The sequence below is a fragment of the Canis lupus genome, chromosome 11 (genome assembly GCF_048164855.1).
Source record: "Canis lupus baileyi chromosome 11, mCanLup2.hap1, whole genome shotgun sequence".
In the NCBI taxonomy this organism is placed as follows: domain Eukaryota; kingdom Metazoa; phylum Chordata; class Mammalia; order Carnivora; family Canidae; genus Canis; species Canis lupus.
Genome location: NC_132848.1, coordinates 50,283,068 through 50,310,854, shown reverse-complemented (window position 1 = coordinate 50,310,854; position 27,787 = coordinate 50,283,068). Strand labels below are relative to the sequence as shown.

At 45.3% G+C, this 27,787-nt stretch overlaps 2 long non-coding RNA genes across 5 annotated transcripts in view; one reads left to right on the top strand and one right to left on the bottom strand.

The window, feature by feature from the left end:
* Nucleotides 1-18,991, top strand: part of LOC140600162 (uncharacterized) — a 181,648-nt gene extending 162,657 nt beyond the window's left edge. For all 3 annotated transcript variants that reach the window (XR_012003349.1, XR_012003350.1, XR_012003348.1), the window contains 3 exons: nucleotides 2,450-2,661; nucleotides 3,906-4,105; nucleotides 18,323-18,991. This is a non-coding gene — a long non-coding RNA (uncharacterized lncRNA). The remainder of the gene's footprint in view (nucleotides 1-2,449; nucleotides 2,662-3,905; nucleotides 4,106-18,322) is intronic.
* Nucleotides 632-27,182, bottom strand: LOC140600163 (uncharacterized). Of its 2 annotated transcripts, XR_012003352.1 has the most exons (4): nucleotides 24,589-27,182; nucleotides 5,885-6,264; nucleotides 5,230-5,517; nucleotides 632-888 (listed from the first exon to the last, which is right to left on the bottom strand). It is a non-coding gene; the product is annotated as an uncharacterized lncRNA (long non-coding RNA). The 2 variants fall into 2 exon arrangements; XR_012003351.1 differs by lacking the exon at nucleotides 632-888 and having other exon boundaries at nucleotides 912-5,517; nucleotides 24,589-27,181.
* Nucleotides 27,183-27,787: the final 605 nt, after the last annotated feature.

Here is a 27,787-nt window from a genome sequence, read left to right as displayed (position 1 = left end):
GAGAGGGGGAGGAGGAGGAAGAGAGAAGGAGCTCTAAAAATAATAAAGTAAGAGCAGCAAACGTTTTCTGAACACTTACTCTATGCTAGGGACTGTGCTAAGCCTTTTTCTCACTTAATCCTTTAACCGGCCATGAGGTGTTATTATTTCTCCATTTTACAGATGAGGAATTGAGGCACAAAGAATTTGCCAACGTGAACCAGTTAATAAGGGTCAGAGCTGGGATTTTAACCTGAAAGCTCAAGCCAACTAGATACTGCATTCTCAACCTGCCCCCTTCAGCTTGTGGCCTCTTCTTTGGGGAAGGAAAGGGGGCAGCTCTTGCCGAGAGGGGTCTTAAGAGAACACAGGGCTCAAGCTGTTTTTCCCAGAGCTGGCCCCGATTTGACTATTTGTTCCTTCTTGCTCTGGGTTTTTTGTTTTGTTTTTTAAGTTTGCTATTGGACAAATGCTTCCTCTGCCCTCAATTAGCAATGGTCCTCGGGGCCGGCGAGTGACTGCAGGTGACTGCTCCTGGTCAGGGCTGACACCCTCCTGGGCTGGCTGACAACACTCAGATTGGGGGAGTGAGGCCCTCTGGACAGGCCCCCCTGGCCCTGGCTGGCTCCCCCTCCTCCCTGTCTCGTTCCGGCTCTGTATCTCCTTCCCCTGGATTGCCTCAGGAGAAGGAAAGAAGAAATGTTTTCTAAAAAGAAGTTTAATGAAACCAAACACTTGTATTTCCAACTATTGACATTGGATTTGTGCTTCTCCAGCCCGGCCATTTGGGACAAGTCTTTAACCGCCTCTCTTCGCCCGACGGTCTAATGCAAACAGACCATAAAAAAATAAACTTTCCCCCCAAATATTATCTTAGGCCTCGTTTTATCATGCTTCCTTGAGCTGTCTCTGTAAAAGGAAAGAAAAAAGAATGTGGGCTTTAGTTTGTGCAGGGATACAGAGAGCCCCATCCCCGGTTCTCCCCAGACTGTCTGCATCCCAGAGCGTTTGCTGCCTGTCTCCTCTCCAGGCAGGCCTCGCCCAGGCCCTTTGTGTTCATTCACCTGTGAAACGGGCTAACACCTGACTGCTAGGTTGCTGTAAGACAGAAGTGGTGACACAAGTATCTTTGAGACTCAGAAACCAGAGCGGGTATAGGACAGGACGGTGTGCCGGCCTCTGCTCTAACCAGACAGAAAATGCCCCCTGCCCAAATGTAGTCTCATTCAGCTTCAAACAAACAAACAACACAACACAACAAGTAAAAACACTCTTGCTGGCTCAAACAAACATAATCACAAACTGGATTTGGGCTTAGGGCTACCTGTTTTCAACCCCACAAGGATGGTAACCGAGTATTTGAGACAGGTGGCTGAAAATCCAGATGCCTCTCGCTGGGTGAAGCCCCTGGTTTATCTTCTAAGGGGGGAGAAAATAAGAACTTGCCCTCCTTGAAGGTGGGCTCTGATGGGGTGGGGAGATGAGGGAAAACTGAGGGATCACAGGGCCTGGGGTGAACCCTTAGTGGGTGAAGGCATAGTGAGAGAAGGCTGGTGGATGAAGGCCATTTTTTTTTTTTAAAGATTTTGTTTATTTATTTGACACAGAGAGAGAACACAAGCAGGGGGAACGGGTAAGGGAGAAGTAGACTCCCACTGAGCAGGGAGCCCCTTATGGGGCTCGATCCCAGGACCCCAGGATCACCACCCAAGCTGAAGGCAGACACTTAACTGATTGAGCCACCCAGGCGCCCCTGATGAAGGCCATCTTTATGATATACTTGCCAAATTCAGACCTTAGCAACTTAACCTGGTTAGGCCAGAGCTTCGAGCTCTGGAGGAAAAGGGGATTTATCTGGATTTTCCTCTGCGAACTGCACCACAGTTAAACAGATCATAGAAGGAGGAAAGTTCTGAATTGGAATTTTACCAATTCTGAAACCCCAGATAAATACTGGAACTGAGCAACAATGACGATTTATAACACAAAAATCATGGGTAGATGATTATGTACCTTTTAGTGAACAAACACACCACTGCCTATGAAGTTGTCTTGCCAAAATTAATCAAACCCACCCAAATTTGATCAACCTATAGATCCGACCAGAAATTTAGAGGAACCAGAGGGTCAGGGGAAAGAGGTGATGCAAGCCACAAAATCCACACTGTGGGAAACCCTACAGATGGCTCCCCACCTTTTTTTACCTTCAAATTTTACTTTAATTGGAAACTAAATGTATTCTTTTCATATTTAAAGACTGTGGCACTGAAGTAGAGACACAGATATTATGATATGCATTTAGAAATTAAATATAACAATTTCAACACAACATTGTGTAAAAACTCATAGGTACACTTCAAATAAGTCTGAGGTCTGGGCATTCATGGCCATCAGATTTCCCCCTGGAAGCCAGTGAACTGTGCCAGGAGATTGTCCATGGGCTACATGACAGGATTGGTTTTCATTACAGGAGGTCCATTTAAAAGCTGCCAGTCACAATGCCTCACCAGCTCCCCTGTAAATATTTCAAGAAGAATTTTTGCAAACTCTTATCCTACACAGCTCCTAAAGCCTCCTCCAGATGGCATGACGCTGACTGAACCTGGATGCATCCTCTGAGTAAGGCAGCATAAATCAGTTGGGATGAGATCCCTCTTTGTTGGTGAAGATATCTGCCACATTGTGAGTATAGATTTGTTGTCTATATACTGTAGACAACAAACAAATTTTGCCGTAAATAAGTTCACAAGTGGAAAGGGGTGGGTGGGAAATATGTATATTCAGAGACTTGAAAATATTTAAAAAGTGAAACTGAGCCCCAATGTTGAGGGATACACAATTGGGTGATAATGCTGTGAAGAAAGGAAGGAGGTCATCATAAAATGTGGCCCAACCATAACTGACAGAGGGCAGGGCAGGGTTTATGGCAGGTTGGAGCACAGGCAGGAACTTCTGAACCTGGTTCTATCTCTTGATTTGGGTAGAGGTTATAAGTATGTTCACCTTTTGATACTTTATTAAACTATACACCGATTTTCTGCATTTATGCTATTTGTTTTTTAGCCATATGAAGACGGTATATTTGTTTTCACTACATGCCCCTGATTCTTTCTCTACCCCTGCCCCCATAATTTGGAGCCCCCTTTTTAAAAAATATTTTATTTATTATTCATGAGAAACACACACAGAGAGAGAGAGAGAGAGAGAGAGAGAGAGAGGCAGAAACATAGGCAGAAGGAGAAGCAGGCTCCATGCAGGGAGCCCGATGGGGAACTCGATCCCGGGACCCTGGGATCACGACCTGAGCCAAAGGCAGTTCAACTGCTGAGCCACCCAGGCGTCCCAGTTTGGAGCCCTTTTAACCATTAGCTGCCAATCTCTGGGTTCTGAATTCTGCCCAATTTCCTATCCTCCTTTTCCTAGACTCTCCTAATTATATATATCAGTCAGAACAGGCTATTACATTGCAGAAACAAACAACCTTGAGATGTCTATAGGTTAAGACAAAGGTTTACTTACTGCTTAAGCTATATGCCTATGACATCTTAGCAGAAGCCTCTGCTCAGCTTAGTTGCTCAGGGACCCTGGCTAATAGAGTAGCTACTTTCTCAGATAGTCTCAAGGGCTGTGCCAGTACTGAGTGGCAATCAAATGCTTCAGCATGGAGGTGATACGTGTAACTTCTGCTCACAATTCATTGGCCAAAAGTAATCACATGCCACTATCCATTTGTGTAAAGTACAAATTTCACTGCCTGCTTTTCAGACTACAGATTGATGGTGAAGTGACCAATCTCATCACTCCTTTGGAAGTCTTTCCGTGATTGGTCACCATGCTTCTGGGACTCAGTTCAGGCACAGGCAGCAAAGTGTGTGGCTGTGTTGCCTCCTTGCCTCCTAGTGATAAACCCACATGGCATTTTACAGAAATGGAGACTCTATAGAGGATTTGCTGACAAAAAATAGAAGTACAGCAAGGAAGTAAAAAGTGACAACACTGGCAGCAAAATTGGATGTGGATAGATTTGAAGATGGCAACAACAAAGCAAAGATCAGAGGAGACACGAAGCTACTAGAAGCTATGGTGCTGATCTTACTGGAAAAGCCCAATGAGTATAAAAAAACAGGTAAAGTCACTTCATTATTTTTCCATTTTAATTGCAGTTGAAACATAAAGCCGCTTATGGTTTAAATGGAATATTTTCTACTTTGGGTAGAAGACCATAATATTTTAAAATCCTAATTAGTCTGGCTACCATTCAGAGCAGAGGATTGAAGCCAGTTGCAATAACAACAACAAAGTCAATCACGAGGAGACTGAAGATGAACCATTTACTGCCAATAAAGGCTGGTTTCATCATGTCAGAATTCAGCATGATTTGGTTGATGTTAAATGACTTGTGCACCCAGAAATTTGCACCCCAATCCTGAGAAAGTGTTCCAGGAGAAGTGATACCAACAACAACAACAACAAAATTTCACCTTTAAGAAATGCTCATAGGCATTTCATCGCATTGCAAGAGTGAAAGATAAACCAATGTAAGCTGATCCAAAATTCATAAGGAGCACGACAGCACACAAAGGCATAGAAAAGGTGCCAGCTGCACATCACAAGTTACACAATGAGAGGAAGAAGGTAAAAACTGCTCAAACTACTTTTGATAAGCTTTTTTTTAGAAAGAAAGAAAGCACTTTAATCCTCAATGTTTCTAATGTTTTAAATTACAGTAGAACGTGTAAATATTAATTTTGCTAATTTTTCATTTCCTAATGCATTTATAGCCAACAGTAAGAGAGTTTTTAAAGTTTTGACCAAAAGTATTTAAAGGTCATGAAACAATTGTCTTCCCATTGATTATCAAGAGCGCTTTGTAGGGTTGCAACATATGCCTCATTTTTATCAACTTGCGCTATCGTGCAAAGCAAACATACTTGGTTTGTGGAGAGTTAGGTTACAATTTCTTCACATCTGTTTGTGGCAACTCAATTGCATGGAATGTGAGGAGACTTCTGGAAAAGAACTTGAACTCCTTGGGTTAGCTAGGTTGAGGGTTTCCAGTTATATTTTGGAGTCTGTTATTCAACCCCAACCTGACGCTACCACCTGGAGAGCCTGTGTATGATCCTGAGTGGGAAAGAGTTTGTGGACAATATAAGATGAACCACACCCATTTAGCATGCATGCTATCCTGCTAGGGGGGTCAGCTCAAAAGATGTATACAAGACAAAGGGAATACGTTTCTTTACTTACTTCATGGGAGGGCAGATATATTAAGCTACAGTCAACGTAGAGACTCCAGCCCTAGTCAAAGTTGAGGCCGCCTTGGGCCATCCGAGCCTTATGACAATGGTAGAACACCCAGAGGCTGTCTGATGCCCCAAAGCAGCTGTCCCAGTGGGAACCACTGGTCCCAGGAAGAGAGGAGAAGGTCATCAGCCTTGGGGTATAACCAGCAGCCTCAGAAGAGGGTTGAGAACAGTAGCTGAGCAGTAGTTGAATCCGTTGAGAGTCTGTAGGCTCCAGAGTCACTCAGATGTTCTGAGGAGGAAGCAGAGGAGGATGAGGGAGGGTCTGATGTCCCAGAGTTACACTTGACAGGCACTCCAACCTAGGGGAATCCACACTGTGTTAATATGACCTCATTCTTCCACACTGGCAGTGAGGCCTGGGAACATTAGGGTTGTTTCCAGATGAGGTGACCATATAATTTATTGATCCACCAGAAATATTTTTAAGGTCAAAGGGATTGCTGTTAATACTTAAACCTTTTATTAATGAAAGGCACAAATAGGGTGACCCAGACAAACCACACCTTACACTCACATTTTAATTGTAAGTGGAATCCAGGTAATTGTAAGTCAGAGGTCATATCAACATTAATGAAAAGAAATGAATGTGCTCTCACCAGGCACTGCAGGCCGGGCTCCCTGGAAGCGGACTCTGAGGTGTAGATTAGCATGCGGGACGTTTATTAGGGAATGTTCTTGGGATCCACACCTGTGGATGTGGAAGGGAAGGCAGTGAAGCAGGTTCGGGCAGAGAGAAAATGTGGACTGCAAAATAGTCTCATCAGAGGCCTCAGCTGGCCCCAGAGGGAGCTCCAGAGATGACCATCAGTGTTATTGGAAATTGGAGCGAGGGGTGTGGACCTCTCTTCTGCACAGCGACGGGTCATTGCATGTGGCTGTCCCCGAGGCCTTCTCCAGCTGAGAGCAGATTTCTGCCTCTGGCTAGCAGCTCTCCCAACGGTCCTGAAGAGGAGTCAGGGTCACAGCATCTACTACCCTAAGGGAAAGGATGGTTTGAATAAAACTATTATAAAGGTAGATACTTTAACTTCAATCATTAGCCAAGTCCTGCCAAGGAAAGATCCTGTTGCACCTGCTTGGAAGAAGTTGGGGCTCAATGTAACCAGCACATCAATTGCTTATCTGCAAAAGGTATTCCCGAAAAGGGGAACTCATTTTCTCAAATTAATAAAATAGCACCAGTCTTCTTGGAACTGCTTTAAAAATTTCTTTTCCAAAGTAAATTTCTACCCAACTCTATGTGGTAATGTTTGTATGTAAGATACTTACCATGTTCCAAGCACAGTATGGCACTGTTGAAATATCAAACAATTAATTCACATAACCTACAAAGCTGGCACTGCAGAGACCCCAAGGTTAAGTAATCAGACCCAAGTGGTGGTGCCAGGATTTGGACCTAGAGGTCTCCACAGGCTGTGTTTATAACCACTATGCTACATTGGCTTTCAAAAACATTGCTTAATTTAGTAGATGCTATATCACTGCAAAGAAGTTTAACAAGTATCTGCTGAGCTTCTAATCTTTGAAGAAACTAAATATCTCTTCTCTGTGGTGATGCAAAGAAGTGAAATAATAATAATCACAACAGTATTAATATCTGACATGCCAGGCGCTGTCCTAACAGCTTTCCATGCACCCATATCCTGTAACATACAGAATGCTTGGTGCCTGCCCACAAGGAGATCCTCACTAACTGGGAAGCAGGACCGGGAAATAGCTACATCACCATATGTAAGACATGAATGATTTGGGGACCCCAATGTGCAGTGGTCAGAGAGGCACAGGCTGGTGCAGGTCCAGGGGACTTGAACCCTGGAGTGTTTACAGGGTATCCCCTTCCAGGTAATGACACAAATAAGCAATATCATAATCAACAAAATCAGAGTAAAGAAGTACAAGAAAATTCCTTTTTTTCCCACTGTGATTATTTCAGTACTTTTAAAAGAAACTTTCTGGTAAGAACTTTTTCTCAAATGATGCTCTCAATTGCCCATGCTTTGCTGCTGCTAAATTTGGTGTGGTCTGCTGATTGGGTTGTAGAGAATCCAGTTCTAGAGAAAGAAGAGCGTGCTGTGTGCCTGTAGGGCCAGCGTGGCCCTTGAAGGATAGGTTGGACTAAGAAAGGGAAGAGCAGGGGAAAGGATGGGCATGGATGCAGGAGAATGAAGAACCTAAGAGCGCTGGCCTCGCTGAGACACATGCTGTGTGCAGGGAAGCAGGTAGGTTGAGCCAACAGGCTGGGACCACAGGTTAAACCTTGAACGCCTAGTCAAAGGGTTCATAATATATCCCATTCACGAGGGGACTCATGGGAGGTTGATGCCACTTGTCATTGTCTCTCCTCCCCTAAATCTGAATGCCCGGGCACCCAAGCTACTCAAAGCCCTCTAAAGCAGAAGCTGCAGGCGGTGGGTGGCTGGGATCTCTGGTCACCCCCATGGGAGCTTGTCTATACTGTGACCTGACCTTCTGGGGTCGCTATAAACACCCTAGGCCTTCCTCGTTGCCCAGCTCCCCCTTCCAGGGGGATCTCACTGGCTCAGGGTTCTAGGCGGCCGCCCTGGCTGGGGGGCCTGCAGTCGGGGACCCTAGCCTCCCTCTGCCCCACTGCCCGATAGTTCCCCACTCCGGCAAAGAGCAGCCCAGCGGGTATACATGCTCTAGCCACCTTGGTTTCAACTTTCCCTCCTTCTGCCAAACTGTTAAAATACTTTATTCTACAAACACATCACAAACAAATCCAATCTTGCAACTGCTCTGACCTCAAGCCTGCCTCGGGGCAGAAGAATGGCAAGAATGCACTGGAGTCGGTGTTGCTGTGGTGTTTGACGAAGAGGCCCCGGGCTTGGCTGTAGCATCAGATCACGGAGGCAGATCCGGATTTTTAAAGACCCAAGACAGCAATGCCATGTCACCATCTCTGCTTCTCCCCGTCACAGCAGGATCAGAATCACAGTGTGAGAGAAGCAACCTCACAGGTTTCCACGTTCCTGAGTCACTCCGGCTGCTGTCCGAAACGGCTGCCTGGTCTAGAATTTCCAGATTATTACCGGTCCCTTCCTCTTTCTTTCTTTCTTTCTTCCTTTCTTTCTTTCTTTCTTTCTTTCTTTCTTTCTTTCTTTCTTTCTTTCTTTCTTTCTTCCTTTCTTCCTTTCTTCCTTTCTTCCTTTCTTTCTTTCTTCTTTCCTTCTTCTTCTTCTTCTTCTTCTTCTTCCTTCCTTCCTTCCTTTCTTTCTTTTCTTTCCTTTTTTTAATTCCCTTCCTTTTTCTGTATTAAAATTCAAACGTTGGGATCCCTGGGTGGCGCAGCGGTTTGGCGCCTGCCTTTGGCCCAGGGCGCAATCCTGGAGACGCAGGATCGAATCCCACATCAGGCTCCCGGTGCATGGAGCCTGCTTCTCCCTCTGCCTGTGTCTCTGCCTCTCTCTCTCTCTCTCTGTGACTATCATAAATAAATAAAAATTAAAAAAAAAATAAAAATAAAATAAAATTCAAACGTTGCTTTTCTTCCTTCATCTCGTGCATTCAGGTCAAAGCCTCTGGCTCTTCTCTCTGGTAGAATGAAATATTCCAGCCTGGCTGAACTCAGGGTGGAAATGTTTGTGGAACTTCGGGTTGAATGCTGGTGAAAGGAGCGTGCGGCCAGAGAGGCTCTGAAAACCCGGAGGATCTGGACACTGACCACCTGCAGGCGTGGTCATGGGTACATCTGTCCAGACTGCAAGCTTTCCTTCCCTGGCCTCGGTTTCTGCTCCCTGGATTCACATTCCGTTCCTGTCCCTCCAGCCCGGCCCAGCCTTTTCCACGCAGCCTTCCACCAGCTTGGCCAGGCCACTGGGACTTGTTGCTCCTCACTCCGCAGTCAGATTGGCTACACCATGACCCAGAATTCTGCTGCTGCAGGGTCTCAGGACGCAGCCGTGAGCCTTCTCTCCTTAAGAGGATGGAAAACCTACTGAAGGCAGAGACCGTGTTTTCTCAGCACTGCATTGAGTATAAAGTACAGGTGGAATGAAATTTAGTTGCACCGATTACAAGATGGATGGGCTAGGACCTTTCCCAAGGATGCCTACTTATTACAGATAACAAGGCGGGAAACTTAGACTAACTGGATCCTTCTCAGAGAGAGAGAGTGAAGGGCAAGCTGCACATACTTTGATCTGCCTCGTGGGAAGAAGGAGAGTGGGCTGTGAGAAACACTCAGGGGCAGTCTATATATAGTTGCGACTTTTTTTTCTAAGGGGTTTGCAGGTTTGAACAAGAGCTGATCTCCTCAGGAGGACAGAGGTCGACTGGGCTGCTTCTCCCCCTTCACCAGGCAAAGCTGGCATGACCTCTAAATATATGTGCCCAAAAGTGTTTGAAGGGCACCATATATTTGGTGCCCACCTGGCATTGTAGGTAGCTCCAGCCTAGTAGCTATACTACAAACACAATATATTCTCAGTCCATCTTTTTAAAAAATAAATGAATACACGAAGAGACTTGCAATAAGCGAGTCAAGATTTTTTTTCCAGGGAGAAAGTGATCTTAAGGCATTGTTCGTGTTGAACCCTCCTGGTTGAAAAGGAAGAGAAACACTTTTCTGGAGGTCATGATCTCTGGCCTTGCTAGTCATGGGGGGTGGTCCATGGACAGCATCAGTATCACTTGGAAGCTTATTAGAAATGCAGAATCTGGGGATCCCTGGGTGGCTCAGCGATTTAGCGCCTGCCTTTGGCCCAGGGCGCAATCCTGGAGTCCTGGGATCGAGTCCCACGTCGGGCTCCCTGCATGGAGCCTGCTTCTCCCTCCTCCTGTGTCTCTGCCTCTCTCTCTCTCTCTCTCTCTCTCTCTCTATCATAAATAAATAAATAAATAAATAAATAAATAAATAAATAAATAAATCTTTTTAAAAAAAAGAAAAGAAATGCAGAATCTGGGAGCACCTGGGGGGCTCAGTTGGTTAAGCATCTGCCTTCAACTCAGGTCATGATCCCAGGGTCCTGGGAATCGAGTCCTGCCTTGGGCTCACTGTTTAGCGGGCAATCGGCTTCTCCCTCTCCCTCTGCCCCTACTCCTGCTTGTGCCCTCTCTTTCTCTCTCTTTCAAATAAACCAATAAAATCCTTAAAAAGAGAAATGCAGAATCTCGGCCCCCCACTCCAGATCTACTGAATTCAAGTCTGAATTGAAAAGAGATTTGTATGTGCTGTTCTACAGAACACAGAGAAGATCATGTAATGGTCTAAGTCTGGACCTTGCAACTGCAAAAAGATCTCTAATGTGAAAAATGGCATCTACAAACCATTTATCAAGCAAGGAGCCTTTAGTGAAATCTGCTGTGTGCCTAGTCCTGTGTTAGGCACTGTGGGGGTGGGGGGGTGGGGAAGGGGGATTGAAGGGGGGCACGGGGAGAGGCAGGGGCAGGTCCAGAGAGTAAGGGCTCACACTGTGGGATTTCAACCCCAAACCCCGCCCACCCATCCCTCTACAAGCCTCCACCAAGACGCGGGCTCATGCCTAACAGAATTCTCTACGGCACAGCCCCTGGGGTGACACCGGTCACGTGGATGGCCCTTATTTTCAGCAATAACAAGTCATTAAGATCGAGCTAGCAAGTCTTCAGGGAAGACAGCCGGTTCTAACCCCCGTCATAACATTTTTCTTATGCGATGAAGCATTGCCGGGTTTGTTGAAAGCTCATTCAGTGTTGCTGAAGCTCAAGCACTCAGGCTTCCCCATGGTTCAGAGGGGGGGGGGGCGGGTTGGGAGGTTGTGGGGTGCTGTCCTGGCCTATTAGCCTAGAGGCACAGCTGTACTGTGGAAGTCTATGCTCCCTGCATCGTGTCTTGTGAAGGGAGTTGTTTTAGAATACTATGCATGAAAATGTAGATTCTGGAATCAGATTGCCGTGAGTTCATTTCCAGGCTCTCCCATTTGCTAGCTGTGTGACCTGGTGCAAGCCTCAATTTTCTAGCTATTAATAAAGTGATACTTTGTTTCCTGCTTAATTTGGATGGAATCCAATTTATCTTTTTTTTTTTTTCTTTTAGGGATTGTGTTTTTGATGCTGTATCTAAGAAATCTTTGCCAAGGTCATAAAAATGTTCTCCTATGTTTCCTTCTAAATGTTGTATAATCTAAAGTTTTATACTTAGGTCTACGATCCATTTTTAGTTTTGAATACATCTCAAAGTATGGAGAGTAAAGGGAGGTTCTTTCTTTTTGCTATTTTCTTTTTCTTTCTTTCTCTTCCTTCCTCCCTCCCTTTATTTTCTTTCTTTTTCTTTTTCCTTTTTGACATATGGATATGTAATTGTTCCAGTACCGTTTACTGAAAAGATCATCCTTTCTCCCTTGAATTGCCCTTGCGCTCTTGTAAGAAATCACCAACAATATATCTGTGGCTCTCTTGTACTGTGTGTATAGTCTGTCCTTTGGCCAAGTCTACACTCGTGATTTTAATAGCTTTATGGCAAGCCTTGAAAGCAGGTAGTAAAAGACTACCAATGTTGTTCTTCGTAAACAATATCTTGGCAACCTAGGTCAGTTCTATTCCATATAAATTTTATAATTGCTTCATTAATTGCTACGCAGAAAAAGTCTGCTGGAATTTTGCATAAAGTCTAAAGATAAATTTGAAGAGAACTGACTGACATCTTTACCACATAGATTTTCCATATATTTATGTCTTTCATTTCTCTCAGCAATATTCTATAGTTTTAAGTGTGTAGGTCTTGCATTTTTTTGTTAAATTCGTTCTTGAGTATATTTTGTCACTCTTGTAAATGGACCTTTTAAAATGTCCTTTCCTAATTGTTTGCTGAAAGTCTACGGAAATAAAATTAATTTTTACATATTAACTTTGTAACATATGACCTTGCTAAATTCATTTATTAGTTATGATAATGTTTTTGCAGATTCTTTAGAACTTTCTACATAAGAAATCATGTCATCTGCAAATAGAGGCAGTTTTAATTCTGCTTTCTGAACTTTAGAACCTTTAATTTCTTTTCCTTGCCTTACTGCAGTGGCTAGGACTGTCAGCACAATGTTGAGTAGAAGTGATGAAGGTGGACCTCATTGCCTTGTTTCCAAACTTGCTGGGAAAGTGTTCAATATTTCATTATTAAGAATACCCTTATGGGGCACCTGGGTGGCTCAACTGGCTAAGCCTCTGACTCTTGATTTTGGCTCAGGTCATGATCTCAGGGTCATGGGATTGAGCTACGTGGGGCTCTGTACTCAGCACAGAGTCTGCTTGTCCTCCCTTTTCTCTTGCTCTCTCTCAAATAAATAAATAAATACATACATACATACATACATACATAAATACATAAATAAAATATTTTTTAAAAAGAATACTTTTTTTTATCAGATTCAGGAAGTTCCTTTCTATTCCTAGATTGCTGAGCATTTTTTTAAAAATAAAGGTATGTTAAATTTTGTCAGCTGCTTTCTCTACATCTATCAAAATGATTTTCTCTATTCTTTGAATTTGGTGAGTTACATGACTGATTTTTTTTACTATCAAAACAACCTTGCATTCCTAGATAAACTGTTGTTGGTCATGAGGTATTTTTCTTTTTTTCTATATTTTTGGTTTTAACCTGCTAATATTTTTTTTTTTTTTAATTTTTATTTATTTATGACAGTCACAGAGAAAGAGAGGCGGAGACATAGGCAGAGGGAGAAGCAGGCTCCATGCACCAGGAGCCCGATATGGGATTCGATCCCGGGTCTCCAGGATCGCGCCCTGGGCCAAAGGCAGGCGCTAAACCGTTGCGCCACCCAGGGATCCCTAACCTGCTAATATTTTGTTGAGAATTTTTACATCTCTGTTCATGAGGGATACTGGCCTCTTTTTAATATGTGTTTGTCAGGTTTGGGTATTACTGATACCTTAAAGCAAGTTGGAAAATATATCCCATCCTCCTCTATTTTTTTAAAGGGTTTGTGTAAGTTTGGTGTTATTTCTTCTTTAAATGGCTGTTGGAATTTACCTGTAGAATTATCTATGCCTACAACTCAGGTTTTCTGTCCCATCTCTTGTAAATATTAGTGATTTATATTTCTACCTACTTTGTAGAAACTATTGGTATAAAGGCCTTCACAACATTCTCATATTCTCTTTTTAATATTTTAATGTCTGTAAGATCTGTAGCAATTATCTCTCTCTCATTCCTGATATTGGTAATTTGTGTCTTCTATTTTTTCTTCAGCAGTCTAATAAGGTTTACCATTTTTTTGTTGTTGTTCTTCACAAAGAAACAACTTTGGGGTTTGTTAATTTTCCTTATTGCTTGCCTGTTTCTTATTACATTCATTTCTACTCATATTTATTATATTACTTGTTCCATTTTGGTTTACTTGGGGTTCAGGGTGTAATCTTAAGTCACTGATTTTAGACCTTTCTTCTTTTCTAATATAAGCATTTAAAGCCATAAAATTCCTGCTAAGCTCTACTGTAGCCACAACCCACCAATTTTGTTGTATTTTTATGATCATTAAGTTCTACATATTTTCTAGTTTCTCTGTGATTTCTTCTTTCACTCATGGGTTGTTTAGAAGTGTGGGTTTAATTTAATATTGGGGTTTTCCTAGGCATCTTATTTTTATTGATTCTAATTTAATATAATTATGATGTGATTCAAAGACACATGCTACTATAATTTTGATCCTTTTTATTTTATTAGGGTTTGTTTTATAGCCCAGCTTATGGTCTCTCGTGGTGAATGTGTGCAGTTGAAAGGTTATTGGGTATAATATTTTATAAATAAGTTAAGGGGTTGATAAAGTTGCTTAGAGCCTCTGTGAATTTACTGAATTTTCTGATGGCCCTATCAGTTGCAGGGATGGTGTTAATATATCCTACTATAGGGCAGCCCCGGTGGCTCAGCGGTTTAGCGCCGCCTTCAGCCCAGGGCCTAGTCCTGGAGACCTGGGATCGAGTCCCATGTTGGGCTCCCTGCATGGAGCCTGCTTCTCCCTCTGCCTGTGTCTCTGCCTCTCTCTCTCTCTCTCTCTCTCTCTCTCTCTGTGGGTCTCTCATGAATAAATAAATAAAATCTTTAAAAAATATATCCTACTATAACTGTGAATTTTTCTATTTCTTTTTTTAGTGTATCAATTTTTGCTTCATGTATCTTGAGGCTCTACTCTTAGTCACATACACATTAACAATCAGATCTTCTTATTAATTGATCCATTATACTTAAAGCTCATCTCTTTTTAAAAATGTATTGTTAACTTTATTGAGGAATAGTTGACAAACATAACTGAATATATTTAAAGTGTACAATGTGATGATTTGATATACTTATATATTGTAGAATGATTACCAAGAGCAAGAAAATTAGCAATCCGTTATCTCACGTAGTTAAAGTTAACTTTAGATATATATATGGTGAGAATGCTTAAAATCTACTCTCAGCAACTTCCCAGTATGCAATCTTATATTCTTAAAAATATATTCTTATATTCTTCTACAGTCGCCTTGTTGTACCTTCAATCCTCAAAACTTATTCTTGTAACTGATCATTTATGCACTTTGACCTACATCATCCCATTTTCCCCCATCTCTCCTCCCCCCAGCCCCAGGTCCCTCCAACCATTCCATTCTCTGTTTCTGTAAAATTGGCTTTTTTTTCTTTTTAGAGTCCATATATAAGTGATACCGTACAGTATTTGTTTTCCTCTGTCTGGCTTATTTCATTTAGCATAATGCCCTCCAGATTCATCCATGTTATAACAAATGATAGAATTTCCTTCCTTTTCATGACAGAATAATATCCCATTGTCTGTCTATGCCGCATTTTCTTTATTCATTTATCTATTAAAGGACATGTAGGTTGTTTCCATATCCTGGCTATTGTGAATAGTGTTGCAATGAACATGGTGTGAAAGTTTATCTCTTTTAGTCAGCATATAGTTGGGTCTTGCATTTTCAAAAGATCTATTCTGGTAAACTGTACCTTTTGACTGGAGTATTTAGTTCATTAACACTTAATGTGATTATTGATTTGATTGTATCTAGATCTACCATTTTATGATTTCTTTTCTGTTGTCCACTCCACTGTCTTCTATCCTTCTGTTTCCCAGCCTTCTATTGGATTGTTTGAATATATTTTATTATTTTGTTCTAACTCAGTAGATTTTTAGCTATATCACTTTGCATTATTTCTTTGATGGTTGATCTAGGGATTACAAATAAAGTCCTTAGATTTTTGCAGTATACTTAGCATTAAAATACTGAACCTCTTTACATAAAATGTAGAAACCTCAAAACAATGTAAGTTCACTTGCCCTTCAAACCACTGCTACCAACGTTGCCATAGCCATTCCAAAGCACTGTTCCCCTGTATGTAATGTGTCATTTTTCTTTTCCTACTTGCAAGATTTCCTCTTTATTTTTCGTTTGCAGCAGTTTAATTATGATATGTCTAGATGCGATTTTATTTATAATTATCCTTGGATTTCCCCATGCTTTGGATCTTTCAACAAATTTGGGGATTTTCTAGCCAGTATTTTCTCGAATATATGTTCTACATGTCCCTAAATCTTTTTTCAGTTTTTTCAATCTTTATTTTCTTTTTTGTCTTCAGAGTAGATCATTTCTTTTGTTGGATCTTCCAGGTCACTCATCCTGTCATTCACTAGGAGAGTGGCTTCCTAACCAGGCCTGCTCAATATTGAAACTTTTTAAATATTAGATTTTAAAGTACAATGGAAGGCTCAGGTTTTAAAGTACAGCAGAAGTACAATACTAAGATATGATGTTCAAAGCCTGTCCTCAGTTTTGACGGCTCTCTACAGAAAATGGAGATTTGTATGATGAGTTCATAACTTGAGTAGGAGCTAGGTACGTGGTTAGGAGACCAACACCAAGCACAGAATTTTTTATAAGAGTGTAAGGAGGTGCTAAAATCTGGATGTGAACCAAGTGCTATGGGTGCGTGATGTGCAGATGGCTGCCACAACCCCAAGGAGTCAGGAAAGACCTTCAGTGGGCTGGCACTTAATTAGGCATTTCAATTAGCAGGAACAGGCTTTGTCAGGACTAGAAGAACATTCTAGGCAGGAGGGTACTGGGAATGGGCTGCCATGGTTTGGGACGAGAGGGAAGGAGGAAATAGAGTGTAGCGTCTCCAAGGAGGGGCAGGAGAGTAGTCTATGCTGGGCTGTTTGAAGATCGAGCTGAGGACCAGCTTGTTGCATCATGTGAAGGTACTGGTGGGAAAGAGTGGTTCTCCTATCTTTATCTCCTACTTTAGAAGACTAAAGTAACCTCTCTGTCCTCTAGGAGCTCTCACACTGGTTGAGAAGCCAAATCAACCTCATTATGCAAAAGAAGAAGAGTACGCATGGCCGTCATTCTGCTCCAGCCTCCATTTTTCTCTCATTAGCTTGTGGTACCCTCCCAACAAATCTCCCCATTATTCCATTTGCTCACCTCCAATCCATTTTCCACACTTGCAGCCAATCATCTTTTAAAAACACAAATCAGAACACTGCTCAAAGCCACTGACTGGCTTCCACTACACTTAGAACGCTGAGTCCACATCGCTTCCCATGGCCTCGTGCCTGGCCTCCCTATCTTCACACATCACATTCGATCACAATGGCCTTCTGGCTGGTCCCTAGGGGTTTCCATCTTATTCTGGAAGATGGCAAGAATAAGCGAATTATTGAATATTCCATTGACTCGCTTCATTTTGAACACCATTGTGGTTTCCAAACCTAAGATACATTTTCAAAACTCTCCTTGCCTGAAACCTAGCCGAGAAGTATCATGTACTTAGAAAAGGCACACCTACGAGTCAGAAGCTGGCAGGATCACATTTATCCATCCCAAGCACTGGACAGGGAGAAACATAAGCAGAAGCACGTGATGTTGATGTGTGCTTTTATTGAGTGAGATGTGATGTTTAGAAAGTCTGCAGCACACACCCCAAGTGGAATTTTTTTTTCAGTAACAGTATCATTAGCCAGTCTGGAACCCTCTTCCCACCATCCTTTGTGCCCCGTTGTCTTTTCTCATACACAGTCAAGGAATGAGAGTGGCTCTCCTTGGCTGAGTCAGGGTGGAGTGACACCTTCTTGACCCCTTCAGAGAAGGTCTGTAGCCTTTTGCTATTTTCTCTGTCCGGTGCACTTGTGATAACAGGATGGAGGCCCACTCTACTACGGAGCTTCCTTGGTTTACAGGGCTCAATGTAGACGCCAGTTTTCTTAGAATATTAAAATAGGATGCAAACACCAACCCCCACCCCCGACCTCCAACATCCTCATCCTGTTTCCTTGTGCCCTCCTTCCCCCTCCCCAAACAACTAATTATCCAAACTGTAGTAAAGGGTTTGCTACCTGGAGTGGTGAGTCTCTCTATTTCGGAATAGAAATTTTCCTGCCTCAGGCTCCCTGGGTCTTTGGCACAGAGGGCACGTGTCAAAAACAGAGCAGAGCAGCTGGGTCAGAGGCAGGGGTGCTCATCCGGGCCAGGGAGTGGGTACAATTTCCAAGCCGTGGGACAGCGCAGCTGTTCAGGCTCCCCTCCTGGCAGGCCTCAGAGCCATTGGACAATGATGTGCGTGCCTCCCCACTCCAGAACATCAGCCAGGGTCCCTCCAGAGGCAACAGATGTCTGGAGGCCTTTGTGAAACAGGCTGGGACATCCTCCTTAGGTCTCACACAGGCAAAATCATCACTATAACAATGTCACAAGGCTCTGCTACTGGGCATAAGCTTAGTTACAGGAGCTAAAATGGAACTTTCAGCAGAACAACCCCCCTCTGTGCCTATCTGCCTCCTGCTCCCCACCTCCAACCGGACAAATATGCCTCCCTGAAATTTTAGAGATTCGTATTCTCACTAGGGAAATTAAAAGAAAGAAAAAAAAAGGTCTTTCCTTTCCAGATTCCTCCTCTGTGCGGACTACATGAGGAGATGTCTGTAAGAAATTGTGGGTTGATATCTCAGACAGGGGGAAAAAAACACTTTAAATTGACAAATCAGTCCAAACCACTAAGGTTATAACTCTTTCTTTTCCCTCTCCAGCAGAATAGTAAAACAGACACGTTATTGGCAGCTCCGTAGTGCTAAGGAGAGGCCGGCTCCAGCATGACATCAGCCCACCGCTTGACCCAAATCTACTATTTCACCAGAGAGCCTTGCACTGCCTGCTTTCCAACATACAGAAGATGCACACGGGGGACGAGAGAAGAAGGCATAAATAAGACACAGATTGGAGACTTTCTGATGTGTTTAGCACATTTTTGTGACTTCCTTTAATACCACAGACCTTGGTTCTCCCACCACGAGGCGAACAAAAGACAAGCCCGAGATGGGGGTTGGGTTGGGGTGGGGGAGACCCATTCAGTAAAAAGTTCTGCTCGCCTACTTAGCATTTTTAATTGAAACGCTAAAAAGAGGAGGCAAAAATAGGAAGAGGAGAATGAACGCCACAGCCGAGTGATTTCAGATATAAAAAGTCCCTTCATTAAATCCGTTGTTTTTTAATTCATAATTGAACTTAAATAAAGAGCGACCTATGGGCAGCTGTTTCTAATATCGAGTCCCCACCGCACATGAAAGACGCATTTATTCTTGCGGCAGCCTCCCTACCCTTGGGTGTTATCAGCTGAACATGTTTTGAACCTACCTAATGCATTTGAGGTAGCTTGGGTTTATTTTTCTTTCAATAAAATAAATGGTTTTGTAATTAAATTTCTGCACTGCCTGTGCTTAATGGTTACATTGACAAGTGCTAATGTATGGCAAGAGAATGAGTTTGAAATGAAACATGCTGTTTTTGAATCTGCAAGCAATTTTGCAGCAGGGCAATCAAACCCCTCATGCCAGCGAACCATTTTCATTAATCTGCTCACCGTGCCCCTTGCCCACTCGGCTGGCCGGGAGAGGACACATTTTAGCTCCCCGTCACCCACCCCCCACCCCTGCCTTTTTCTCCAACACACACGCGCGTGCATGCACAGACACACACACACACACAAATATCATGAAGCGAGCCGTTGTTTGAAACCATTTTGTGGTCTCTGGCAGGCAAGCCGGTGGAAATTCGCTGACTTTACACCGTGAAACGTTGCAGCTGTCCCCTCCAAAGGGACTGGCTGCCTCAACCTTTCAATCCCTGGCAGCCAGTCAACAAGAAAATCTGTCCCTCTGTTTTCCTATTTTTTTGTTTAACTTTTCCCCTTTAGCTAAATTTATTTTTGAATAAATCTTCTCATAGAGAGCAGAGAACAGCTATTACGTATCTGGCCTCGGTCTGCGCGAACCACTTCCAGCCACGGCAGAGGCGGCCGCCTTCCAACCTGGCGCTTGCAGGAAGGTTCCTGAATGCAGACCCGGATGGGGGGCTGTGGCCTTTGCTGGTTCCACTTCCACCCGCTGCCCGCTGCCCGGGGAGGAAGCTGCGGCTGGTGCTCCGGCCCACACAGGTACAGGCAGTGGACACACGACCTGTGGCCCCGTCCCTTCCCTGGAAGGCCTGTGTCTCACCCGACCACTGGCAGGATGGCTCTCCAGGTGTGGCTGCTCTCGAGCCTGCGGGCCCCCTCATCAGAGCCCAACAGGGGGGACGGAGCCCGCGAGCCGGCTGAGTTACGGGGAGCTACAGAGCAACGGGGGTGTCCAGCTCCCCAGGCTCCCCACAAGGTGTGCGACTCAGCATTTTCCCCTCCAGGCTGGGGAGAGGGGCCAGGGGCTGACTCAGCCGCGGCCGGCCAGGATCCCAAGCTGTCCTGCCCCAGCTCGGCCTTCCCTTGCTGCGCGCCAGGACAGGGTTTCGGGAAGGGCTTCTGTGTGGTCCAGCCTCCCTGAATTTACTGCAGTGGAAGATGGAGGAGGCAGCTGCTTGCGGGCTCTCAGGAGCCGGAGGAAGGAGCTCAGCTTCTCGGAGCTGCCCCACCCCTCTCGTACATCTAACTGCCAGGGGTAGGGGACAAATCTGTCATTTCTTAAGAGGCTGGCCGGCGGGAGTCCTTGGCAAGGAGACACAGAGACTTAGCGCTCCTCTAGGGTGTAGGTGATGGGCACCGCAAAGCCCATCCTGAGGGCAGGGGGTGGCGGGCAAGGAAAAGCCCTAAAGTTAACTAGTATCTGCCTGGCAGGAGGGCAACTCTTGGAAGGGGGAGCAAGCAAAGATGTAGGGGGACGAGTGTCAGCCAGACGACACCTTCACAGCAGCCCCATGAAGAAGTAAAAGGTTCTGGTGGACTTATGGAAGAGGCAAAGGCTTAATCTTACCCAGGGTAAAGGGGCAGAGGAGAGACCCGTGTCCCAGGAGGGAAGCATGGAAGGATGGTGAGAGAGCGAAGGTGGAGGGCTACTCACAGGAGCCTCCGCTGAGTCTGAGCTGGGACCCTGATGAAGCTCAGATATAAATATTGTGAGAGCCCTGTCATCTACCACTCAGCCTACCCCCAAAGTGCTTATACATACTCCTCCTGGACACCAGTGGACCACTTTCGGTGTTCATGCCCTCATGCACCCAGCAGATAGTAAGTTCTCACTGTGTGCGAGCCGTGTTGCTGCGATTTTCAGGGTACAGGCATCGGGATGACACCGTCTGCCTTCTCAAGGATGCGGTAAGAGCTTCTAAGGGAGACAGGAACAAAGTGCTACGAGACTTCAGAGGTGGACACAGTGCTCTGCGCTAGGGGGAATAGAAGAAAGCTTCGTGGGAAAGGCAAGTCTTAAAAGACGAGTAGGGTTTCAAGAGGGGAGGATGATGTTCCAAGGTAAGGAGCCAGCATGAGTGTGAAAGGAGCCACCGACATGCGGGTGTGAAAGCTGTATCTGGAGAATGATGAGTGGTCTCAAATGAAAGATGGGTGAGATAAGGGTGCATGTGTGTGTGCACCTGTGCATTGGTGGGGGTGGGAAGAGTGGTGGTAAATACAACTGAGGTTAAGATGGGCCCTACTAAGCCATGATCAAGAGGCTACAGAAGCCATGCTCTATTTTGCAAACCACAGCCATTCCCTAAAGGAGTTGGAGCCTTGAGGGTGGGGTAAGTAAGGGAGATGTGATCCCATCTCTGTATTTGCAGTAGACCCTGTGAGCCATGAAGAGCCACCAGGGAGCTCCAGGGAGGAGGGAAGAAGTAAAGGCAGACAGACCAAAGCCTATTTCAATAACCCAGGTCAGAGAGGAGGAGGGCTGGCAGGTGCAGGCAGTGGTCCTAGAGAGACGGGATGGATGCCAGGGAGCCTGCAGGAAGAAGGGGCAGCCAGTCACGTGTGTGGGTAGAAGGGAAGTACCAGCAAGTTGTTTGCTATCTTCTGGGTGTTTGGGAAGATGCTCTTGGCTCGGAGACAGACAGGGAGCCCTGAGAGAGAAGTGGTTTGGGGAGAGGGAGAGAAGAAAGCACCAGCTCTAATTGGGTATGTGGAGTTGGAGTTTCTGGGGGTGACTTTCATGAGACAAGATGCAGGGGACAGCAGGGGGAGAAACAGACCAATATAAGAGAAAGGCAGAATTCTGAGAACCACTCACACAGAGAGGTGCCAATGGCACGGACGTGAGGAACGGCAGGGCAGCAGGAGATGAGCCGAGAAGAGAAACGATGGTGGTTTTGAAAGCAAGAGTGGGAACACATTCCCAGTGCTTCACGAAGAGGCCCCAGAAGGGGGGGGGGGCTTGGGTGTGCAATAAGCAGACAGTGGCTATCATGGGGAGAAAAGTCTACATACAGGAAGGCTGAGTGGGAAGTGAGAAGCAGAGGCAGCCAGAGTGGATTGACAGCCAGGTCACAGTGATGCCTGAGAAGTTTCCCTGGGTGGTGGGCCGCCTGGGGGTGAAGGCGGAGGTGGGGGCCTGAGAGGGAACTCAGGTGCGGTGTGATCATGGGAGAGGCAGAGACGGGTGGAGGAATTGGCCTTGGAAAGCAGCAGATAGAAGGGGTGATGGGCCAGAGAATGTTGAGGTGAAGGCGAGGCAGGTGCCAGCTGTGGCAGCCTCTTGGGGAGGGAACCAAGGGGTGCGTGTGGCGACTTTAGGGGGGGTGGCACAGCCAGAGTGGTGTGGCTTGGAAAGGCGAGGCAGGCAGGAAACGGGATAGCAAGTCAAGCAGGAATGAATAATAGGGCATTGGGCAGCCCTGAGAACCAAGCTGAAGATGGAAACCTGGCTCTGCCGGGCCGGGTCTACACAGCAGCGGTGGTGGTGAGCACTCCGGCCATTCCTGGCAGTCTGGAAGCGGGAGCAGGAAATCTCCAGCCAGCCATGGCCCAGGGCTGCAGCGGGAAGCCAGGGGAGAGGAGAGCCGCACGGCAGGAGGCCTCTGAGTTGCCGTGTATGAGCTTGACCCCCCCAGACCAGTGCAGCCTTATCTTGGGCTGACCTTTGACCCAATTTGAAAAAGTTCCAAATAAAAAAATATACACCACAGCCAGAGAGAAGATGAACTAGAGGTTAGAAAACTAACTTCCGGGGGATCCTGAGGTGTGATCCTGGAGTCCCACATCAGGCTCCATGCGTGGAGCCTGCTTCCCCCTCTGCCTGTGTCTCTGTCTCTCTGTCTCTCTCTCTATGTCTCTCATGAATGAATAAAATCTTTTTAAATAAATAAATAATAAATAAATAAGAAAACTAACTCCCGTGGAAGCTTCTCCTTCTCCCTTCAGCCTTCTTGTGCTGTGTGATCCAGGCGGATCACTTTTTCCATCATTCCCTCCTATATGCCCACCTCTGGGACACATTCTGTTGATTTACTAGCTTCCTGGGGAAAAAAAAAGGTGCTATTCACAGGAAGGTAACCTCGCTTAAAAAGAGCTTTGAGTCTACAAAATCCTGTAGTCCTTGCCCTCTTGCTGCGGTGGTAAAACAAAACAAAAACAAGCAAGCAAAACCAGTTTTGCGGAAACCTCATTGGTCTTCTGACTTGTTCTTGACATTCAGTGGGCCTGTCAAAACTGAATCAATACTGAACAAATTCTACCCGGTTCAGTTTAGGAAGATAAACCTTTTCAGAGCTGTGGTCAGGTCTTCACCCTCCACGTAGACGCAGGATCCTGGTGTTGGTTACAATCACCTCAAGTACTGACTCTTCTGTGAGAGGCAGCGTCCTAGCCTCGGCCACCATGGAGAAAGGATCCCACGCAAGGTCAGAAAGCCTCAAGCTGGGGACAAGCCCAGAGGAAGGCCTTGCAACATCCTTTGGGTACTGTCCCCCAGGACCCCCTTCCTGACAAGAGAAAGTGATTCTATGGGGTCTGTTCTTCCTGCATCCTCTTTAAACATCTCCATGTCCCTCCCCAAAGTCCTAAGGAGACCTCTGAAGCCACTCTTTCTCTCCTTTTAGCTGTAAAGTGCTGAGCAGGCCAGAGGGGGATAAAGGAAGTCGGAGCCTAAGAAAGTGTCAGTACCCCAGGTTCTGTCCAGCCTAGAGTCTGACAGCTAAGACCACAGGCACAGTTTAGGATGGGGGCCTCCTCCACAGGCTCCCAGGGCAGAGTGTGGACTGAGCATCCATGCAACAGCTTTCAGGATATGTCCCAATTCTCCTGTGAGCTCACTGTATTTCCCACCAGGGCCACATCTAGGAAGAGTGAAGTTCATAAGCTGACTTCCCGTTGCCTAAAAGGTACACGTCTTTCTCTCCCAAAGGAGCCACTTTACCAACTTCGACTTGATGACGCTCCATAGAGAAGAAGTAAATGATTAGGACTGGGATCTACGCTGTACTAAACCCTTCGGTAAGTGTTCACTTTTGACAAACTGTTTCATATCATACCTATTATTTAAGAAGCATTACCCCATTTTACGGGTGAGGAGCTGGCTTTGCATCATATCTGGGTTAAAGCCTTAGCCTGTTCTCCATACTCATCTCACTGCCAAGTCTGTAACACCATTATATGCTGCCTTATAGCAACCTCTGTCTTTCCAAATTAAAAAAGTTCTCTTAGTTTGATCCCTCATGTTGGTTTCTGTGTTCAAGACAGCGAGCGCATCAAAACATGTTGGCTGGAAGCCAATAAATCTTTCATCAAGTATTCATTGAGACAAGCCAGAAGAGATCCCATCTGTAAGGACACAGCTACCTGCTTCAGAACGAGAAAACAAGCAGAAAAACATGTCCACTTGCCACGTCTTCCTTGTAGCCAGGCCCCGGAGGTATGGGTTTGTCATTTCAGATTTGCAGAGCCAACATCACAAAATAACTCTAAGGACCTGGAGATCTTCAAGGGGCCCCTACTATAGCACCATCCCATACCAGTGAGTCCCAAAGCAGCCTTCTTCAGTTGTGGCAAATGTGTCAGTGGGAGGCGGGCACTGTTAGATCACCGAACCAACTGTACCTGGCTTTGTCTCTTGATGTCTCCACTTGAACCCAGAGGAAGACAGCCAATATGGGAAGCAAAACATGGGCGTGTTCTGGCGATAAGCTAATTAGCTCACATGCTGAGGCAGCTCACACTTCATGTAGCAGAAGCGATTGAAGATCATGATTCATCCTCCCCTTGGCTTTCAGCCCTCATCGACACTTCCAGGAAGGAAGCTACACAGAAAGGAAGGGAAGAGGGAGGGAAGTAAGAATGAGTCCCACGGTGGGAAGGTCCCTGACCTGAGACAGGGGAGGGTGGAACCTGAAAGCTGGCTGCAGACAGGGACAAGGAAAGCTGGGTGCTTTGGAGCCAAAGTGTTCATTATGTGAAATTTCTTAATGACCGTAAGTCCTAAGGGAGGCATATGAGGAATGCCTGGTGCCAAACATGCTTGCCCGGGGCCTCCTGTCCAGATGGAAAATGTGTAGAGAGTTCGAGAAGAGAGTAGAAGAAATGGCGTGCTTGCTGAAGATGACTGATGGCCCTGGGACAGCAAATCTGGCTCCTGTGGGATCAGGCTTTCCTGGAATGAGACACAAAGATTAGTGACTTTCAGGTGAGAAAGAAGCTTGGTTCCTGGGTTTGGGAACAAAACTTCTTTGTGGTTCCTTGAGGGTTTCATTTGTGTTCACCTCCAGACCTTTGCTCATGACCTTTCTTCTTTCCACATGTCTGTATCCTAGTGGGCTAGATAGCTCAGGGCTTCACGAAGACCCCTTCATACCATCGTCCCTGATGGTCTAACCTGGGCTGTCCCTCCCCCAACCTGCTGACCTGCTGTAGCCAGAAATGATTTTGGTTTGAGATTTTCCAATAGGGATATGTTTTCAGGATGAATGTTTGTCTTCTTGGGATCTCAATGTTACTCAAAGACTTTGAGGGAATAATGTAATTAGACGTAATATATTAAGATATTTTATGGAGTAAGATATAAAATTGACAAGAATATGTAAATTAAAGCAGAGACCAAAAGAGAATTTCATGAGGGTGGAGGATCACTCTGGGCCATACCCAGCTAGATACCTGCTTGCTCAAATCTCCACTGGGAGACATAGGTAAAAGAGCTGAGAAATAGGCAGTAAGATGTCAGGGGACATTGGAAGGCTCCCTTCTCTTCACAGTGGCCAAACAATGGGAGGGGAAACTGCTTATTTAGAGTAAATGGCCATAGTTTCACCAATCTGCAATTAAAAAAAAAAAAAAGCAATAGCAAGCTAGAATAAAAAAGACAAGAAATAACAAATGTTGGCAAGGATATGGAGAGAAAGGAACCCTCATGCACTGTTGGTGGGAATGCAAACTGGTGCAGCCACTGTGGAAAACCGTATGAGGCTCCTCAAAAAAAAAGTCAAAAATAGAAGTAGCATATGACCCAGTAATTCCACTACTGGGTGTTTACCCAAAGAAAACAAAACACTCATTCGAAATGATATATGCACTCCTATGTTCCTTGCAGCATTATTTATAATAGCCAAGGTAGGGAAGCAACCCAAGTGTCCATTGATAGACAAATGGATAAAGAAGATATCTCTCTCACACACACACACACACACTGGATTATTACTCAGGCATAAAAAAAATGAGATCTGGCCATTTGAGTCAACACGGATAGATATAGAAGGTATTGTGCTAAGTCAAATAAGTTAATACTGTATATGGCGATCTGAAATGCTACATGATTTCACTTATAATGGAATCTTAACAAAATAAATGAGCAAACAAAAAAGCAGAAACTGACCCATAAATATAGAGAACACACATGGTTGTCAGAGAGGATAGGGTTAGGGAGATGGGGAAAATGGGTGAGGGAGAGTAAGAGATACAGGCTTCAACTTATGGAGTGAGTAAGTCACGGAGTCGAAACATACGGCATAGGGAATCTAGTCGATGGTATTGTAATAGTGCTGTATGGTGACGGATGCGAGCCACGCTTCTGGTGAGCAAGCAGAAAGTATAGAGTTGTCAAATCACCATGTCCTACATCTGAAACTAATGTAACCTTGCGTGTCAACTAAACTTCAATAAAAAAAAAAATAGTGCATGCTAGGTATCATGTGCTTCCTGCATGTCGGGCACTGGACTGGTTGCGTTACACATGTCATTTCAATCAATCCTCGCTGCAACCACTGAGGCAAATACCACTCTCATTTCAGAGCTGATGAAATCAAGCCACTATGAGGTAAAGTAACTCGCCCCAAATCAAAAAGCTGGTTAAGATCCAGGGGCTCCTGGGTGGCTCAATTAACTGTCTGCCTTTGATTCAGGTCATGATCCTGGGGTCCTGGAATCAAGTCCTACATCGGGCTCTGCTCAGCAAGGAGTCTGCGTCTCCCTCTGCCTTGGCTCCTCCCCCCACTGCTAGTTCTCTCTCTTCTTGTGTCTTTCAAGTAAATAAATAAAATCTTTGGGGGAAAAAAAGCTGGTAAGACCCAGAGTAGGCCCCACCACTATGGGCGTATTAAGGAAGAGCCATGCAGCACGTGTCTCTACCACTCATCACAGGCCCTCCCCAACATTGTATGACTCTTGTGTTGGCCCCAGATGCAGGCCTGCACCGCTGCGGGGACAGACCTCCAGCCCCAGTGTGTCCTGCTTGGCCCTCCCCATCCTGCGGCTCCTTGGCCAGCGGTGTGGGGCCCCCACCCCCAGCACCATGATCTGGAAGGTCTCCCACTGGACCACAGCTTGACTTTTCTAACCAGAGTCATATGAAACCTGGCTCGGTCCCTCCCTTTACAAGCTTGGGAATGACTGAGTCAGATCGAAGTGTCCCTGAAGTAAGAGATAAGGAGCAACTTTGAGGCAGCCAGGGAAGGGCTGGTTGTGAATTGCGCCGCATGGGGAGAACTGGGGGTGAGAAATGAAGGCTGGAGCCCCTCTGCAGGGACAGCTCATCTCCAAGAACTTTTCCATCCAGTAACTTCCCGCTTGATATTTTTCATTGTGGTCACAGTGAGGAACTCTGGTTATTTTTACTAACACACCCCACAGCCACTGCATTCGTTTAGTCCTACAGCACTTAATGATGTGTCTGACCCAGGAAAATGTGCGACTCCTGGGGGTGTGAGGGGTGGTCTTTATTTTCTTCCCTCTCCCGGCTTTCCTTTTCCCTGGCACTGGCCTGCGAGGAGTGGGTTCTGCACACTTTTCCACCGTCTGTTCAGATCTGCCC